The sequence below is a fragment of the Salmo trutta genome, chromosome 22, assembly GCF_901001165.1.
Source record: "Salmo trutta chromosome 22, fSalTru1.1, whole genome shotgun sequence".
Classification (NCBI taxonomy): Eukaryota; Metazoa; Chordata; class Actinopteri; order Salmoniformes; family Salmonidae; genus Salmo; species Salmo trutta.
In genome coordinates, this window is record NC_042978.1 from 45,169,123 (window position 1) to 45,186,732 (window position 17,610).

Genomic DNA, 17,610 nt, shown 5'->3' on the forward strand with positions numbered 1-17,610 from the left:
CTCTCCCCTCCCCCTCTCCCTCTCCCCTCGCCGTCCTCCCTACTCCCCTCTCCCTCTCCCTTTCTCCTCCTGTTCCCCTCTCCCTTCCTCCTCCTGTTCCCCTCTCCCCTCCCCCTCTCCCTTTCTCCTTCTGTTCCCTCCCCCTCCCCCTCTCTCTTCCTCCTCCTGTTCCCTCTCTCCCTTTACATTTCTCCTCATCCCTCTCCCCTCCCCCTCTCCCTTTCTCCTCCTCCACCCTCTCCCCTCCCCCTCTCTCTTCCTCCTCCTGTTCCCTCTCCCCTCCCCTCTCTCTCTTTCTCCTCCTGTTCCCTCTCCCCTCCCCCTCTCCCTATCTCTTCCTGATCTCTCTCCTCTCTCCCTTCCTCCTCCTGTTCCCTCTCCCCTCCCCCTCTCCCTTCCTCCTCCTGTTCCCTCTCCCCTCCCCCTCTCCCTATCTCTTCCTGATCTCTCTCCTCTCTCCCTTCCTCCTCCTGTTCCCTCTCCCCTCCCCCTCTCCCTTCCTCCTCCTGTTCCCTCTCCCCTCCCCCTCTCTCTTTCTCTTCCTCCTGTTCCCTCTCCCCCTCCCCCTCTCCCTTCCTCCTCCTGTTCCCTCTCCCCTCCCCCTCTCCCTTCCTCCTCCTGTTCCCTCTCCCCTCCCCCTCTCTCTTTCTCTTCCTCCTGTTCCCTCTCCCCTCCCCCTCTCCCTTCCTCCTCCTGTTCCCTCTCCCCTCCCCCTCTCTCCCTTCCTCCTCCTGTTCCCTCTCCCCTCCCCCTCTCTCTTTCTCCTCCTGTTCCCTCTCCCCTCCCCCCTCTCCCTATCTCTTCCTGATCTCTCTCCTCTCTCCCTTCCTCCTCCTGTTCCCTCTCCCCTCCCCCTCTCCCTTCCTCCTCCTGTTCCCTCTCCCCTCCCCCTCTCTCTTTCTCCTCCTGTTCCCTCTCCCCTCCCCCTCTCCCTATCTCTTCCTGATCTCTCTCCTCTCTCCCTTCCTCCTCCTGTTCCCTCCCCCTCCCCCTCTCCCTTCCTCCTCCTGTTCCCTCTGGTAATAACAGGGTGTAGTACAATAGTGGGTTGACACTCCTCTACCACATATGGACCACCTATACCGAGGTAGATGATGTCATATTATCCAAAACAAAGAGAGACATCTGGTAAAATGACTGTGTTGGTGACTGTGTTGTAAACTGTGTTGGTGACTGTGTTGTAAACTGTGTTGGTGACTGTGTTGTAAACTGTGTTGGTGACTGTGTTGTAAACTGTGTTGGTGACTGTGTTGTAAACTGTGTTGGTGACTGTGTTGTAAACTGTGTTGGTGACTGTGTTGTAAAATGTGTTGGTGACTGTGTTTTAAACTGTGTTGTAAACCGTGTTGGTGACTGTGTTGTAAACTGTGTTGGTGACTGTGTTGTAAACTGTGTTGGTGACTGTGTTGTAAAATGTGTTGGTGACTGTGTTTTAAACTGTGTTGTAAACTGTGTTGGTGACATTGTTGGTGACTGTGTTGTAAACTGTGTTGGTGACTGTGTTGTAGACTGTGTTGGTGACTGTGTTGTAAACTGTGTTGGTGACTATGTTGTAAACTGTGTTGTAAACTGTGTTGGTGGTATGGTGATTTTTCAGTAGCATATGGTGAAATAATAATGTAATGAAACAGAATCATTAAAAGATTTAAAGGAACCTGTAACCACACCTGTATAGGATAAGAAAAGCCAATATACAACACATTCCTTCCCTGTGGCTCAGTTGGTAGAGCATGGTGTTTGCAATGCCAGCATGGTGTGTGCAATGCCAGGGTTGTGGGTTCGATTCCCACGGGGTGCCAGTACAAAAAAAAAAAAAAAAAGTCGCTCTGGATAAGAGTGTCTGCTAAATGACTAAAATGTAAACAAACACAAATTGTAACACAGATACATACCTGGATAAGAAATGTCAGAATCAATATAAGTACTTATGACTATAGCCTGGTGGATGCTGATATAATGAATGTACTTGTGACTATAGCCTGGTGGGTGTTGATATAATCTATATAATGAATGTACTTGTGACTATAGCCTGGTGGGTGCTGATATAATGAATGTACTTGTGACTATAGCCTGGTGGGTGCTGATATAATGAATGTACTTGTGACTATAGCCTGGTGGGTGCTGATATAATGAATGTACTTGTGACTATAGCCTGGTGGGTGCTGATATAATGAATGTACTTGTGACTATAGCCTGGTGGGTGCTGATATAATGAATGTACTTGTGACTATAGCCTGGTGGGTGCTGATATAATGAATGTACTTGTGACTATAGCCTGGTGGGTGCTGATATAATGAATGTACTTGTGACTATAGCCTGGTGGGTGCTGATATAATCTATATAATGAATGTACTTGTGACTATAGCCTGGTGGGGGCCCCTATTATTTTTTAACCAAACTGCCACAGTTGCGCCACCAATATAAATGATTTGTAGAGGCGGGAAAAAAATCCCGCCTCAAAGAAGAATTTAGGGTGGGAAAACAACAGTGTCTCATAGCCAAAAATAGTTGATCATTAACATAAAGAGGAGTAACTAAGTATGTGTTTAAGGATGAAAACTGTATAACTTCCCGAGGCTGGGAAGACAGTTGATACATAGACCAGCTCGGCTTGTTACTTTGAAAATAAAGACTACCTTGAATTTACAAGTTCCGGTATCTGAGAAATATTATTGGACCAATATTTCTATGACAGTGGCTGTGTTGTAGACTGTGTTGGTGGCTGTGTTGTAAACTGTTGGGGACTGTGCTGTAAACTGTGTTGGTGACTGTGATGTAAACTGTGTTGGTGGCTGTGTTGTAAACTGTTTTGGTGGCTGTGTTGTAGACTGTGTTGGTGACTGTGATGTAAACTGTGTTGGTGACTGTGTTGTGAACTGTGTTGTAAACTGTGCTGGTGACTGTGATGTAAACTGTGTTGGTGGCTGTGTTGTAAACTGTGTTGGTGACTGTGTTGTGAACTGTGTTGTAAACTGTGCTGGTGACTGTGTTGTGAACTGTGTTGTAAACTGTCTTGGTGGATGCTCTTATTAATGGTGCAGCTGTAGAACTTTTTGAGGATCTGAGGGCCCATGCCAAATCTTTTCAGTCTACTGAGGGGAAGAGGCGTTGTTGTGAGTTCTTCACGACTGTGTAGGTGTGTGTGAACCGTAATAATTCCTTGGTGATGTGGACACCGATTAACTTTAAGATCTCGACCCGTCCACTACAGCCCTGTCTATGTGGATGGCGGTGTGCTCGGCTCTCCGTTTCCTGTAGTCCACAATCAGCTCCTTTGTCTTCCTGATGTTGAGGGAGAGGTTTTTGTCCTGGCACCACACTGCCAGGTCACTGACCTCCTCCCTATAGGCTCTCTCATTGTTGTCGGTGATCAGGCCAACCACCGTCATCAGTAAACTTAATGATGGAGTCGTGCGTGGCCACGCAGTCGTGGGTGAACAGGGAGTACAGGAGGGGACTAAGCACGCACCCCTGAGGGGTCCGTGTTTAGAGTCAGTGCAACAGATATGTTGTTGCCTACCCTCAGAAGTGTGTTCAACAAGACTTCCGTTTACGAACGCTGGCGACAAACTATGTTTGTTTTCTGCAGTTTGTTAAACGTTTTTAACACAGACGTTCCATTTCTGTTTGTTTCTGTTAGTTCTTGGCAAAACTGGAGTGGATATGGCAAGAAGAGCAGCTGCTCTGGAGCAGCTGGAGCAAATGTGGATGATTTCTTTGATTTTGTCCTCATCCTTTTGAAGCACTGCTTCCCATACTAGCAGTCAGCGGTGTAAAGTACTTAAGTGAAAATACTTTAAAGTACTACTTAAGTCGTTTTTTGGGGTATCTTTACTTTATAATTTATATTTTTGACAACTTTTACTTTTACTTCACTATATTCCTTAAGAAAATATTGTACTTTTTTTACTCCATACATTTTCCTTAACACCCAAATGTACTCGGTACATTTTGAATTCTTAGCAGGACAGAAAAATAGTCCAATTCACGCACTTATCAACCGAACATCCCTGGTCATCCCTACTGCCTCTGATCTGGTGGACTCACTAAACAGAGAACATCCCTGGTCATCCCTACTGCCTCTGATCTGGTGGACTCACTAAACAGAGAACATCCCTGGTCATCCCTACTGCCTCTGATCTGGTGGACTCACTAAACAGAGAACATCCCTGGTCATCCCTACTGCCTCTAATCTGGAGGACTCACTAAACAGAGAACATCCCTGGTCATCCCTACTGCCTCTGATCTGGTGGACTCACTAAACAGAGAACATCCCTGGTCATCCCTACTGCCTCTAATCTGGAGGACTCACTAAACAGAGAACATCCCTGGTCATCCCTACTGCCTCTGATCTGGAGGACTCACTAAACAGAGAACATCCCTGGTCATCCCTACTGCCTCTGATCTGGAGGACTCACTAAACAGAGAACATCCCTGGTCATCCCTACTGCCTCTGATCTGGTGGACTCACTAAACAGAGAACATCCCTGGTCATCCCTACTGCCTCTGATCTGGAGGACTCACTAAACAGAGAACATCCCTGGTCATCCCTACTGCCTCTGATCTGGAGGACTCACTAAACAGAGAACATCCCTGGTCATCCCTACTGCCTCTAATCTGGAGGACTCACTAAACAGAGAACATCCCTGGTCATCCCTACTGCCTCTGATCTGGAGGACTCACTAAACAGAGAACATCCCTGGTCATCCCTACTGCCTCTGATCTGGTGGACTCACTAAACAGAGAACATCCCTGGTCATCCCTACTGCCTCTGATCTGGAGGACTCACTAAACAGAGAACATCCCTGGTCATCCCTACTGCCTCTGATCTGGTAGACTCACTAAACAGAGAACATCCCTGGTCATCCCTACTGCCTCTGATCTGGTGGACTCACTAAACAGAGAACATCCCTGGTCATCCCTACTGCCTCTGATCTGGTGGACTCACTAAACAGAGAACATCCCTGGTCATCCCCTACTGTCTCTGATCTGGTGGACTCACTAAACAGAGAACATCCCTGGTCATCCCTACTGCCTCTGATCTGGAGGACTCACTAAACAGAGAACATCCCTGGTCATCCCTACTGCCTCTGATCTGGAGGACTCACTAAACAGAGAACATCCCTGGTCATCCCTACTGCCTCTGATCTGGAGGACTCACTAAACAGAGAACATCCCTGGTCATCCCTACTGCCTCTGATCTGGTGGACTCACTAAACAGAGAACATCCCTGGTCATCCCTACTGCCTCTGATCTGGTGGACTCACTAAACAGAGAACATCCCTGGTCATCCCTACTGCCTCTGATCTGGTGGACTCACTAAACAGAGAACATCCCTGGTCATCCCTACTGCCTCTGATCTGGTGGACTCACTAAACAGAGAACATCCCTGGTCATCCCTACTGCCTCTGATCTGGTGGACTCACTAAACAGATAACATCCCTGGTCATCCCTACTGCCTCTGATCTGGTGGACTCACTAAACGGAGAACATCCCTGGTCATCCCTACTGCCTCTGATCTGGTGGACTCACTAAACAGAGAACATCCCTGGTCATCCCTACTGCCTCTGATCTGGAGGACTCACTAAACAGAGAACATCCCTGGTCGTCCCTACTGCCTTTGATCTGGTGGACTCACTAAACAGAGAACATCCCTGGTCATCCCTACTGCCTCTGATCTGGTGGACTCACTAAACAGAGAACATCCCCGGTCATCCCTACTGCCTCTGATCTGGTGGACTCACTAAACAGAGAACATCCCTGGTCATCCCTACTGCCTCTGATCTGGACTCACTAAACAGAGAACATCCCTGGTCATCCCTACTGCTTCTGATCTGGTGGACTCACTAAACAGAGAACATCCCTGGTCATCCCTACTGCCTCTGATCTGGTGGACTCACTAAACAGAGAACATCCCTGGTCATCCCTACTGCCTCTGATCTGGTGGACTCACTAAACAGAGAACATCCCTGGTCATCCCTACTGCCTCTGATCTGGTGGACTCACTAAACAGAGAACATCCCTGGTCATCCCTACTGCCTCTGATCTGGTGGACTCACTAAACAGAGAACATCCCTGGTCATCCCTACTGCCTCTGATCCGGTGGACTGACTAAACAGAGAACATCCCTGGTCATCCCTACTGCCTCTGATCTGGTGGACTCACTAAACACACATGCTTTGTTTGTAAATTATGTGTGGCGTCTGGTTTGCTTAATATAAGGAATTTGAAATTATTTATCATTTTACTTTTACTTTTGATACTTAAGTATGTTTTAGCAATTGCATTAACTTTTGATAGTTAAATATATTTTAAACCAAATACTTTTACTCAAGTAGTATTTTACTGGGTGACTTTTACTTGAGTCATGTTCTATTAAGGTATCTTTACTTTTACTCCAGTATGAAAGCTGGGTACTTTTTCCACCACTGCTAGCAGTCGCTATTGATGGGATTGAATATGATTCCTGGAGAATACTGAATTATGTGGAGGAGGTGATCCCGACATACAGTGACCTCTCCTTTCAGCTCACTTTCAAATGGGTCGGGTAATTTGCGATACAGTCGCTTATTGTATTTTGTATCAGATGTATTATGTATAATATGTGCCTTCTTCTCTTAAATAAGGTCAGAACGCTGTCTGATTTCTTGAAAAAAATCTATCATAATACAAACAAGCCCAGCCTCAATGATCAAGCTAGCTAGCCAACCACAATCTCAATTTGCATTGTGGTTGGTCAATAGAATTGCCTCTTAAAAAGCAAACAAACTTATATTTGTATATATATATATATCAAAATATGGACCAATACATGATGTTTCAGTGTACATTATTTACCAATAATTTACCAATAATTAATTCATTTAGTGACACCATCCTCATAAGTTATACTATTAAAAATACTCTGCATTGTAAACCTATGTAAGCTGCCTATCAATATGCTACTGATACCATCTACTGGCCGATTTTGCATTGCAATTGTGCAGTAATGCAACTGTAACAGTATTTCTTCCGTCCCGCTCACCGCCCCTAACCTGGGCTTGAACCAGGAAACCTCGGCACACATCGACAACAGTCACGCTCGAAGCATCGTTACCTATCGCTCCACAAAAGCTCCGGTCCTTGCAATGCAAAGGAAACAACTACTCCAAGGTCTCAGAGAGAGAGCGAAGTCCCCGATTGAAACAATACTAGGGCGTGCACTGCTAACTAGCTAGCCATTTCACACCGGTTACACAACAACACCAATGAATAACAGATTGTGGAGTGTTTTTTTTTAGCTGAAACTTAACAGATTCTTATTTTGCTTTGTTCCAGATACTGTGTGAAGACCTGGTGGACCCATTGAAAATAGGGTGTTGGCCTCCCTGTGGCTGATTGCCAACCACAAACGTTTCAGGGGAGTGGCAGACCGGTTCAACCTCAGCAAATGAACATTGCATCACCACCTCATTCAAGCGGTCACAGGTCTCACACAGCTGGTGCCTGACTATGTGAAGTGGCCTTCTGTAGAGCAGCTGCCAGTGGTGGAGGTCACGTTTGGCTTCAGATTTAGGCTACTGTTCTGTGAAATTCTAGAGTGCAGCATCAAGTGCCCTTTCGGTCTTCTTTTTTGGGTTGAATGCAGGGAGGGGTTTTGGCATAAAGGTTATAAGGTGTTGAAGTAGAGGGAGAGAGTGAGAGGGTGTCAGTGTTATTGTAGCGTACTGTGTGTGCGGTATCTGTAGAGGTGCTGTGTTGACAGACAGTGTAATTAGTATTGTGTGCTATGGGTTGTGTGTGGGGTTGGATGGGGCGTGACAGTGTGGGTGTTGTGTATTGAAAAAGATGATATAATGACTGCGGGGGTCACCGCAGGATCACCAGAGAGGACCTCCTCTATGGTGGAGGAGAACTCCTACATCCTTCTCCACTGCCCCGCCTTCTGATGCCCGTCAATGGTGTCCTTGTACAATTTGACAACATGAATGAACATTAACAACAATTACATGTCACTAAGTCAGCAGCAGCTGCTGCTCTCTGTCTATCTCTTTCCGCGTGTGTAAGTAAGAAATTGAGAAAGTGAGAGAACAAACTAGCAATAGGAGAGATAGAGGAGGAAGACAAAGAGAGGTAGCTACGTAACAACACAAACCTGCGCTTCAGACTTCTTCACTACGCATCGCATGTCTCCCAGGTCACAGTATAACTTTTATCTCACATCATTCGAGCTACAATTTCACAGGCCTCGCTCCTCTTAATCACGGGGCTCTCAAATGTGCCTTTAGAATTTCTCCATGTATCGATCAGCAGCATTACAGATGAGTAGGTCCAGATAAATCATGAAATACAACAAAACAAGTGTCACGTCTTGACCAGTATAAGGGTTAATTTGTTATTGTAGTTTGGTCAGGATGTGGCAGAGGGTATTTGTTTTATGTGGTTCGGGGTGGTGTTTTTGTAGAAGGGTATTTGATTTATGTATTCCGGGGTTTTTGGGCACTGTTCCTTGTTAATGTATTTCTATGTTTAGTCTAGTTAGTTGTATTTCTATGTTTAGGTTAATGGGGGGTTGGACTCTCAATTGGAGGCAGGTGCTTTCTCGTTGCCTCTGATTGAGAGTCCTATATATGGGTAATTGTTTGGTTTAGTGTTTATGGGAGATTGTTTCTTGTTTTGCCTGTGTGAGCCTTACAAGACTGTTTTGTTGTTTGTGAGTTCTTCGTTGTTTGTTATTTTGGTGTTCACTTTATTTTAAAATAAACATCAAGATGAGCATCCACATTCCTGCTGCGTTTTGGTCCTCCATTCCAGACGACAACTGTGACAACAAGATAACAGTTTGCTTAGCTAAAGACGAGGATGCTTAAGTTTCTTGTTAGCTAACGTAGTTAGCTAGTTTCTCTGCTAAATACAAAAAAAAGGAAATTGAGCAACATAAAATGCATCATAACTAACAATATTCAACATTTGTTAGCGTTTATTTACAAGTTAATTTACAAATGTTGCCTTTAGTCACCAGTAGCGCTTCCGCTGTTCTCCATCTTCTCAATTTTCGTTTGCCACACACTACCTTTTCAAACTGTTAGCTAAAATTAGCAAATGTTCACAACCAACACAAGCTACGTTTTCCCTTGTTCAATGCACCTCAAGATCCAGTTGCAGAGGGAAGTGTTCCATCCTGAAATTGGTGATGAGCTTGGAGGGCACTATAGTGTTGAACAATGAGCTATAGTCAATGAACAGTATTCTCACGTAGGTGTTCCTCTTGTCCAGGTGGGAGAGGGCAGTGTGGAGTGCTATCGAGATTGCATCATCTGTGGATCTGTTGGAGCGGTATGTGGATTGGAGTGGGTCCAGGTCATCTGGGATGATGGAGTTGATGTGAGCCATGACCAGCCTTTCAAAGCCTTTCAATTTTGTGGCTACAGATGTGAGTGCTACGGGACGATAGTAATTTGGACACGTTACCTTGGCGTTCTTGGGCACAGGGACTATGGTGGTCAGCTTGAAACATGTAGATACTACAGACTGGGTCAGGGAAAGGTTGAACATGTCAGTGAAGACACTTGGCAGCTGGTCAGCATATGCTCTGAGTACACGTCCTGGTAATCCGTCTGGCTCTGCGGTCTTGTGAATGTTTACCTGTGTCAAGGTCTTACTCACATCGGCTATGGAGAGCGAAATCACAAGTCGTCCGGAACAGCTGGTAATCTCATGCATGGTTCAGTGTTGCTTGCCTCGAAGTGAGCATAGAAGGAATTTAGCTAATCTGGTAGGCACGTGTCACTAGGCAGCTCACGGATGGATTTCCCTTTGTAATCCGTGATAGTTTGGAAGCCTTGCCATATCCGACGATCGTTTTAAGCTGGGTTAGCAGTGTTTTAGGTTGGGTTAGCAGTGTTTTAGGTTGAGTTAGCAGTGTTTTAGGTTGGGTTAGCAGTGTTTTAGGCTGGGTTAGCTGTGTTTTAGGCTGGGTTAGCTGTGTTTTAGGCTGGTTTAGCAGCCTAAAGCATTTTATTAGGATCCCCATTAGCTGTTGCAAAAGCAACAACTATTCTTCCTGTGGTCCACACAAAACATAAAACATGACATAATACAGAACATTAATAGAAAAGAACAGCTCAAAGAGAACTACATCAATAAAATAAAAAAAATGTAAAAAGGCATATATAGCCGACATATCAATATCAATACAAGTACATACAGTACACACAAACTATCTAGGTCAAATTCGGGAGAGGCGTTGTGCCGTGAGGTGTTGCTTTATCTGTTTTTTTAAACCAGGTTTGCATATTTGAGCAATATGAGATGGAATGTTTCTTGAATTTGTTCTGGATTTGGGGACTGTGAAAAGACCCCTGGTGGCATGTCTGGAGGGGTAACAGTGTGTGTGTGTCAGAGCTGTGTGTAAGTTGACTATGCAAACAAGTATGGATTTTCAACACATTGTTTCTTATAAAAAGAAGAAGTGATGCAGTCAGTCTCTCCTCAACTCTTAGCCAAGAGAGACTGGCATGCATAGTATTTATATCAGCCCTCTGATTACAATGAAGTGCAACATGTGCCGCTCTGTTCTGGGCCAGCTGCAGCTTAACTAGGTCTTTCCTTGCAGCACTTGACCACACGGCTTGAAAATAGTCAAGATTAGACAAAACTAGAGCCTGTAGGACTTGCTTTTTTGAATGTGGTGCCAAAAAAGCAGAGCATCTCTTTTATTACGGACAGACCGCTCCACATCTTTACAACCAATGAATCTATATTTTTTGACCATGACAGTTTACTAAGGTAACGCCAAGTAATTTAGTCTCCTCAACTTGTTCAACAGCCACACCATTCATTATCAGATTCAGCTGAGGTCTAGAACTTAGGGAATGATTTGCACCAAATACAATGCTCTTAGTTTTAGAGTAGTTCAGGACCAGTTTATTACTGGCCACCCATTCCAAAACAGACTGCAACTCTTTGTTAAGGGTTTCAGTGACTTCATTAACTGGGGTTTCTGATGCGTATATGGTTGAATCATCAGCATACATGGACACACATGCTTTGTTTCATGCAAGTGGCTGGTCATTGGTAAAAATAGAAAAGAGTTGAGGGCCTAGAGAGCTGCCTTGCAGTACACCACACTTTACATGTTTAACATTAGAGAAGCTTCCATTAAAGAAAACCCTTTGATTTACATTAGATAGATAGCTCTGAATCCACAATATGGCAGAGGTTAAAAAGCCAAAAAGCCTACGTTTTTTCATAACAGGTTCTGGTTATTAACATCAAAGGCTGCACTGAAATCTAGCAGTAGAGCTCCCACAATCTTCTTATTATCAATTTCTTTACAGCAATCATCAGTCATTTGTGTCAGTGCAGTACATGTTGACTGCCCTTCTCTATAAGCTCCCGAGTGACGCAGCGGTCTAAGGCACCACATCTCAATGCTAGAGGCGTCACTACAAACCCTGGTTCAGCGGTCTAAGGCACCGCATCTCAATGCTAGAGGCGTCACTACAGACCCTGGTTCAGCGGTCTAAGGCACCGCATCTCAATGCTAGAGGCGTCACTACAGACCCTGGTTCAGCGGTCTAAGGCACCGCATCTCAATGCTAGAGGCGTCACTACAGACCCTGGTTCAGCGGTCTAAGGCACCGCATCTCAATGCTAGAGGCGTCACTACAGACCCTGGTTCAGCGGTCTAAGGCACCGCATCTCAATGCTAGAGGCGTCACTACAGACCCTGGTTCGGGTCCAAGCTGTATCACAACCGGCTGTGATTGTCCCATAGGGCGGCGTACAATTGGCCCATTGTCATCCGGGTTAGTGTTGGGCCGGGGTAGGCCGTCATTGTAAATAAGAATTTGTTCTTAATTGGATTTCCTGTTTAAATAAATGCATTATCATGCTGAAAGTCTGTTGTTAATTTGTTTACAGAGAAATAGTATTGTATTTGGTCAAACGCAATTTTTTCCAACAGTTTGCTAAGAGCTGGCGTCAAGCTGATAGGTCTGCTGTTAGAACCAGTAAAGGCCACTTTACCACTCTTGGGTAGCGGAAATACTTTGGCTTCCCTCCAGGCCTGAGGACAAAGACTTTCCTCTAGGCTCAGATTAAAGATATGACCGTTAGGAGTGGCAATCGAGTCAGCTACCATCCTCAGTAGCTTTCCATCTAAATTGTCAACACCAGGAGCTTTGTCATTTTTGATAGTTAACAATCAGGTTTCCACCTCTCCCACACTTTACAAAATGTTTACTTGTAATGCTTTTCTTTCATTATTTGTCTTTTTATGCATAATTACGATGGCTCACTGTTCGTTGTTGGCATTTCTTGCCTACGTTTGCCCACTTTGCCAATGAAGTAATTATTCAAATAATTGGCAACATCAAATGGTTTTGTGATGAATAAGCCATCTGATTCGATAAAATATGGAGTTGAATTTGTCTTTCAGCCCATAATTTAATTTAAGTACTTCAAAGTCAGCCAGTCAGACGTGCAGCCAGACTTATTAGCCACTTCCTTTGCCCCATCTCTTTCAACTATACAGTTTTTCAATTCCTCATCAATCCATGGACACCACCAGGGAGAGGGAGGAGGAGAGGGAGAGCGGGACAGGAAGGAATAACAAGGTCGAGGGGGGACATGAGAGGCCAGGGAGGCTAGTGAGCCTATTCATGTCTCTATTCCATGCCTGCTCTACACACTCCTCCACTAGCCCTCCACACTCCTCCACTAGCCCTCTACACTCCTCCACTAGCCCTATACACACTCCTCCACTAGCCCTCTACACTCCTCCACTAGCCCTCCACACTCCTCCACTAGCCCTCCACACTCCTCCACTAGCCCTCTACACTCCTCCACTAGCCCTCTACACTCCTCCACTAGCCCTCTACACACTCATCCACTAGCCCTCCACACTCCTCCACTAGCCCTCTACACTCATCCACTAGCCCTCTACACACTCCTCCACTAGCCCTCTACACTCCTCCACTAGCCCTCTACACTCCTCCACTAGCCCTATACACACTCCTCCACTAGCCCTCTACACTCCTCCACTAGCCCTCTACACTCCTCCACTAGCCCTCTACACACTCCTCCACTAGCCCTCTACACTCCTCCACTAGCCCTCTACACTCCTACACTAGCCCTCTACACTCCTCCACTAGCCCTCTACACACTCCTCCACTAGCCCTCTACACTCCTCCACTAGCCCTCTACACTCCTCCACTAGCCCTCTACACTCCTCCACTAGCCCTCTACACACTCCTACACTAGCCCTCTACACTCCTCCACTAGCCCTCTACACACTCCTACACTAGCCCTCTACACTCCTCCACTAGCCCTCCACACTCCTCCACTAGCCCTCTACACACTCCTCCACTAGCCCTCCACACTCCTCCACTAGCCCTCTACACTCCTCCACTAGCCCTATACACTCCTACACTAGCCCTCCACACTCCTCCACTAGCCCTCTACACACTCCTCCACTAGCCCTCTATACTCCTCCACTAGCCCTCCACACTCCTCCACTAGCCCTCTACACTCCTCCACTAGCCCTATACACACTCCTCCACTAGCCCTCTACACTCCTACACCAGCCCTCCACACTCCTCCACTAGCCCTATACACACTCCTCCACTAGCCCTATACACACTCCTCCACTAGCCCTCTACACTCCTACACTAGCCCTCCACACTCCTCCACTAGCCCTCTACACACTCCTCCACTAGCCCTCTACACTCCTCCACTAGCCCTCTACACTCCTCCACTAGCCCTCTACACTCCTCCACTAGCCCTCTACACACTCCTCCACTAGCCCTCTACACTCCTCCACTAGCCCTCTACACTCCTCCACTAGCCCTCTACACACTCCTCCACTAGCCCTCTACACTCCTCCACTAGCCCTCTACACTCCTCCACTAGCCCTCCACACTCCTCCACTAGCCCTCTACACTCCTCCACTAGCCCTCTACACTCCTCCACTAGCCCTCTACACACTCCTCCACTAGCCCTCTACACTCCTCCACTAGCCCTCTACACTCCTCCACTAGCCCTGAACACTCCTCCACTAGCCCTCTACACTCCTCCACTAGCCCTCTACACTCCTCCACTAGCCCTCTACACTCCTCCACTAGCCCTCTACACTCCTCCACTAGCCCTATACACACTCCTCCACTAGCCCTATACACACTCCTCCACTAGCCCTCTACACTCCTCCACTAGCCCTCCACACTCCTCCACTAGCCCTCCACACTCCCCCACTAGCTTCCTCCACTAGCCTCCTCCACTCATACTCTCTACTAGCCTCCCCCACTAGCCTCTCCACACACTCCTACACTCACCCCCTTCACTAGCTGCCTCCACTCACCCCTTCCACTCACACCCTCCACTATGCCCCTCCACTCACCCCCTCCACCCACCCCCTACACTCATCCCCTCCACTCACCTCCTCCACTCACCCCCTATACTAGCTCCCTCCACTCAGCCCCTCCACACATTCCTCCACTCGCCCCTTCTAATTACCCCTCCACTCACCCCCTCCACTAGCCTCCTCCACTCGCTCCCTCCACACACCCCCTCCACTAGCCCCCTCCACTCACCTCCTCCATTCGCCCCCTCCACTAGCCTCCTCCACTCACACTCTCTACTAGCCTCCCCCACTAGCCTCTCCACACACTCCTACACTCACCCCCTTCACTAGCTGCCTCCACTCATCCCTTCCACTCACGCCCTCCACTCACCCCTCCACTAGCCCCCTCCACTCGCTCCCTCCACACACTCCTCCACTCACCCCTCCACTAGCCCCCTCCACTCGCTCCCTCCACACACTCCTCCACTGACCCCCTCTACTAGCCTCTCCACTCACCCCCTCTACTAGCCTCTCCACTCACCCCCTCTACTAGCCTCCTCCACTCACCCCTCTACTAGCCTCTCCACTCACCCCTCTACTAGCCTCTCCACTCACCCCCTCTACTAGCCTCCTCCACTGACCCCCTCAATTCACTCCCTCCACTAGCGTCCTCCACTCACCCCCTCTACTAGCCCCCTCTACTCGCCCCCTCAATTCACTCCCTCCACACACTCCTGTTTGTTAGTGCCTTTTAGGCCAAAGCTCCTCTGCAGACCTTAACTCACATGCTGTATGATAGCGCCTCCTATTGGTTTCAAAAGGGATATATACCACAGAGCTGTATGTTAGTCTCATTCAAGTCAGTACAATGGTTGCACAGAGCCAGAGAGGGTTAGGCAGGGACTTGAGAGTGTTGATCAGAGGCCAAGACTTATGTCTACATGAGTTGATGACTTTACTGTGAAGATCTTCTTTTAGAATCTGAGAGTTTCAGTCCTCTCTGTGGTGCCAAACAAACACAAACACACACAAACGTACATCATTTCATGTTACTGTTAGAGAGTATATATTTAATCTACATTATTGATGTGATGTACTGTGCTAGAGCTGGAGTGATTTTCATCAAGTTGGACCTGTGGATTAGAAAATAGGACATTGTTACTCTGTTATGCCATGTTCTTTATGACATGTACACCATGCTCTTTATGACATGTACACCATGCTCTTTATGACACGTACACCATGCTCTTTATGACATGTACACCATGCTCTTTATGACATGTACACCATGCTCTTTATGACACGTACACCATGCTCTTTATGACATGTACACCATGCTCTTTATGACACGTACACCATGCTCTTTATGACACGTACACCATGCTCTTTATGACATGTACACCATGCTCTTTATGACATGTACACCATGCTCTTTATGACATGTACACCATGCTTTTTATGACATGTACAACATGCTCTTTATGACACGTACACCATGCTCTTTATGACATGTACACCATGCTCTTTATGACATGTACAACATGCTCTTTATGACATGTACACCATGTTCTTTATGACACGTACACCATGCTCTTTATGACATGTACACCATGCTCTTTATGACATGTACACCATGTTCTTTATGACATGTACACCATGTTCTTTATGACACGTACACCATGCTCTTTATGACACGTACACCATGCTCTTTATGACATGTACACCATGCTCTTTATGACATGTACACCATGCTCTTTATGACATGTACACCATGTTCTTTATGACACGTACACCATGCTCTTTATGACACGTACACCATGCTCTTTATGACATGTACACCATGCTCTTTATGACATGTACACCATGTTCTTTATGACACGTACACCATGCTCTTTATGACATGTACACCATGCTCTTTATGACACGTACACCATGCTCTTTATGACACGTACACCATGTTCTTTATGACATGTACACCATGCTCTTTATGACATGTACACCATGCTCTTTATGACATGTACACCATGCTCTTTATGACATGTACACCATGCTCTTTATGACATGTACACCATGTTCTTTATGACATGTACACCATGTTCTTTATGACATGTACACCATGCTCTTTATGACATGTACAACATGCTCTTTATGACATGTACAACATGCTCTTTATGACATGTACACCATGCTCTTTATGACATGTACACCATGCTCTTTATGACATGTACACCATGCTCTTTATGACACGTACACCATGTTCTTTATGACATGTACACCATGCTCTTTATGACATGTACACCATGTTCTTTATGACACGTACACCATGCTCTTTATGACATGTACACCATAATCTAACTCTGCATTTATTATCATGTATTGTGTCTGCCTTACCGATGTGGAATCCTACATTATGCATTATTGTGTATTTTTGTCATACATTTCTAAGCACATTGGGCAACTGTTAAACTACTTTGCACAGATACAATACATAGTATAGGACAGAGTGTACTTTTTATCACATTGATACAAAACATCTACTGGCATATCAAGGCATTATAATGGTTGTGATTGTTTCATATTTCCTTCGTGAGGTTGTTGATTTAGTCAGAACAGAGGAAGTATATGTGACTTACCTTGTTCTGTATAGGTCATTTTTTATTGTATTGAAAATGTTGATGAAAGAACAGAGATCCTTTCTGTAACTGTGTGGCAGTCCATTCCATTCCAAGAACAGAGCAAGTATACATGTTACGTTGTACTAAGAAGCCAAGGGGCAGTAGCCTGTTAATGGTGATATAGTCCTTTAATTCCAGTGTGAGGGGAGTCAGTTCTCAGTTCTACCTACCTGTCCCTGTTAGTCCAAGCAGAGGAGTACGTCTGGCTCTCTGTTGCTGTGGCTTTATACACCTCCCTCATTCGCACTACACAGCGGCGCCACCTAGGCCCTCATCATGGAGATACACATTTTCTGAGGGGCTTGAATTAACTTCCTGCTTGGATGGGTTTAACTTCTTTTTTTATTGTTTTATTTTATTGAACCTTTATTTAACTAGGCAAGTCGGTTAAGAACAAATTCTTATTTAAAATGATGGCCTACACCGGCCAAACCCTCCCCTGACGTTGGGCCAATTGTGCGCCACCCTATCTGTGACTGCGTCCTTGTTATTGGTCTACAACGAAGACCTCACAATGATTCTGAGGTAGCCTACCACGTAAAAATACGTTTTATGAGAGTGACCTAAATTCACTTGAATCCGGAATCCTGTAAAAACAAATCACTAGAACTTGTT

The 17,610-nt window shown here is 46.1% G+C and overlaps 1 long non-coding RNA gene across 1 annotated transcript; it reads right to left on the minus strand.

The window, feature by feature from the left end:
• Positions 1-15,256: 15,256 nt before the first annotated feature.
• LOC115158807 (uncharacterized) lies at positions 15,257-17,193 on the minus strand. The gene is made up of 2 exons (XR_003868742.1): positions 16,954-17,193; positions 15,257-15,453 (listed from the first exon to the last, which is right to left on the minus strand). It is a non-coding gene; the product is annotated as an uncharacterized LOC115158807 (long non-coding RNA).
• Positions 17,194-17,610: the final 417 nt, after the last annotated feature.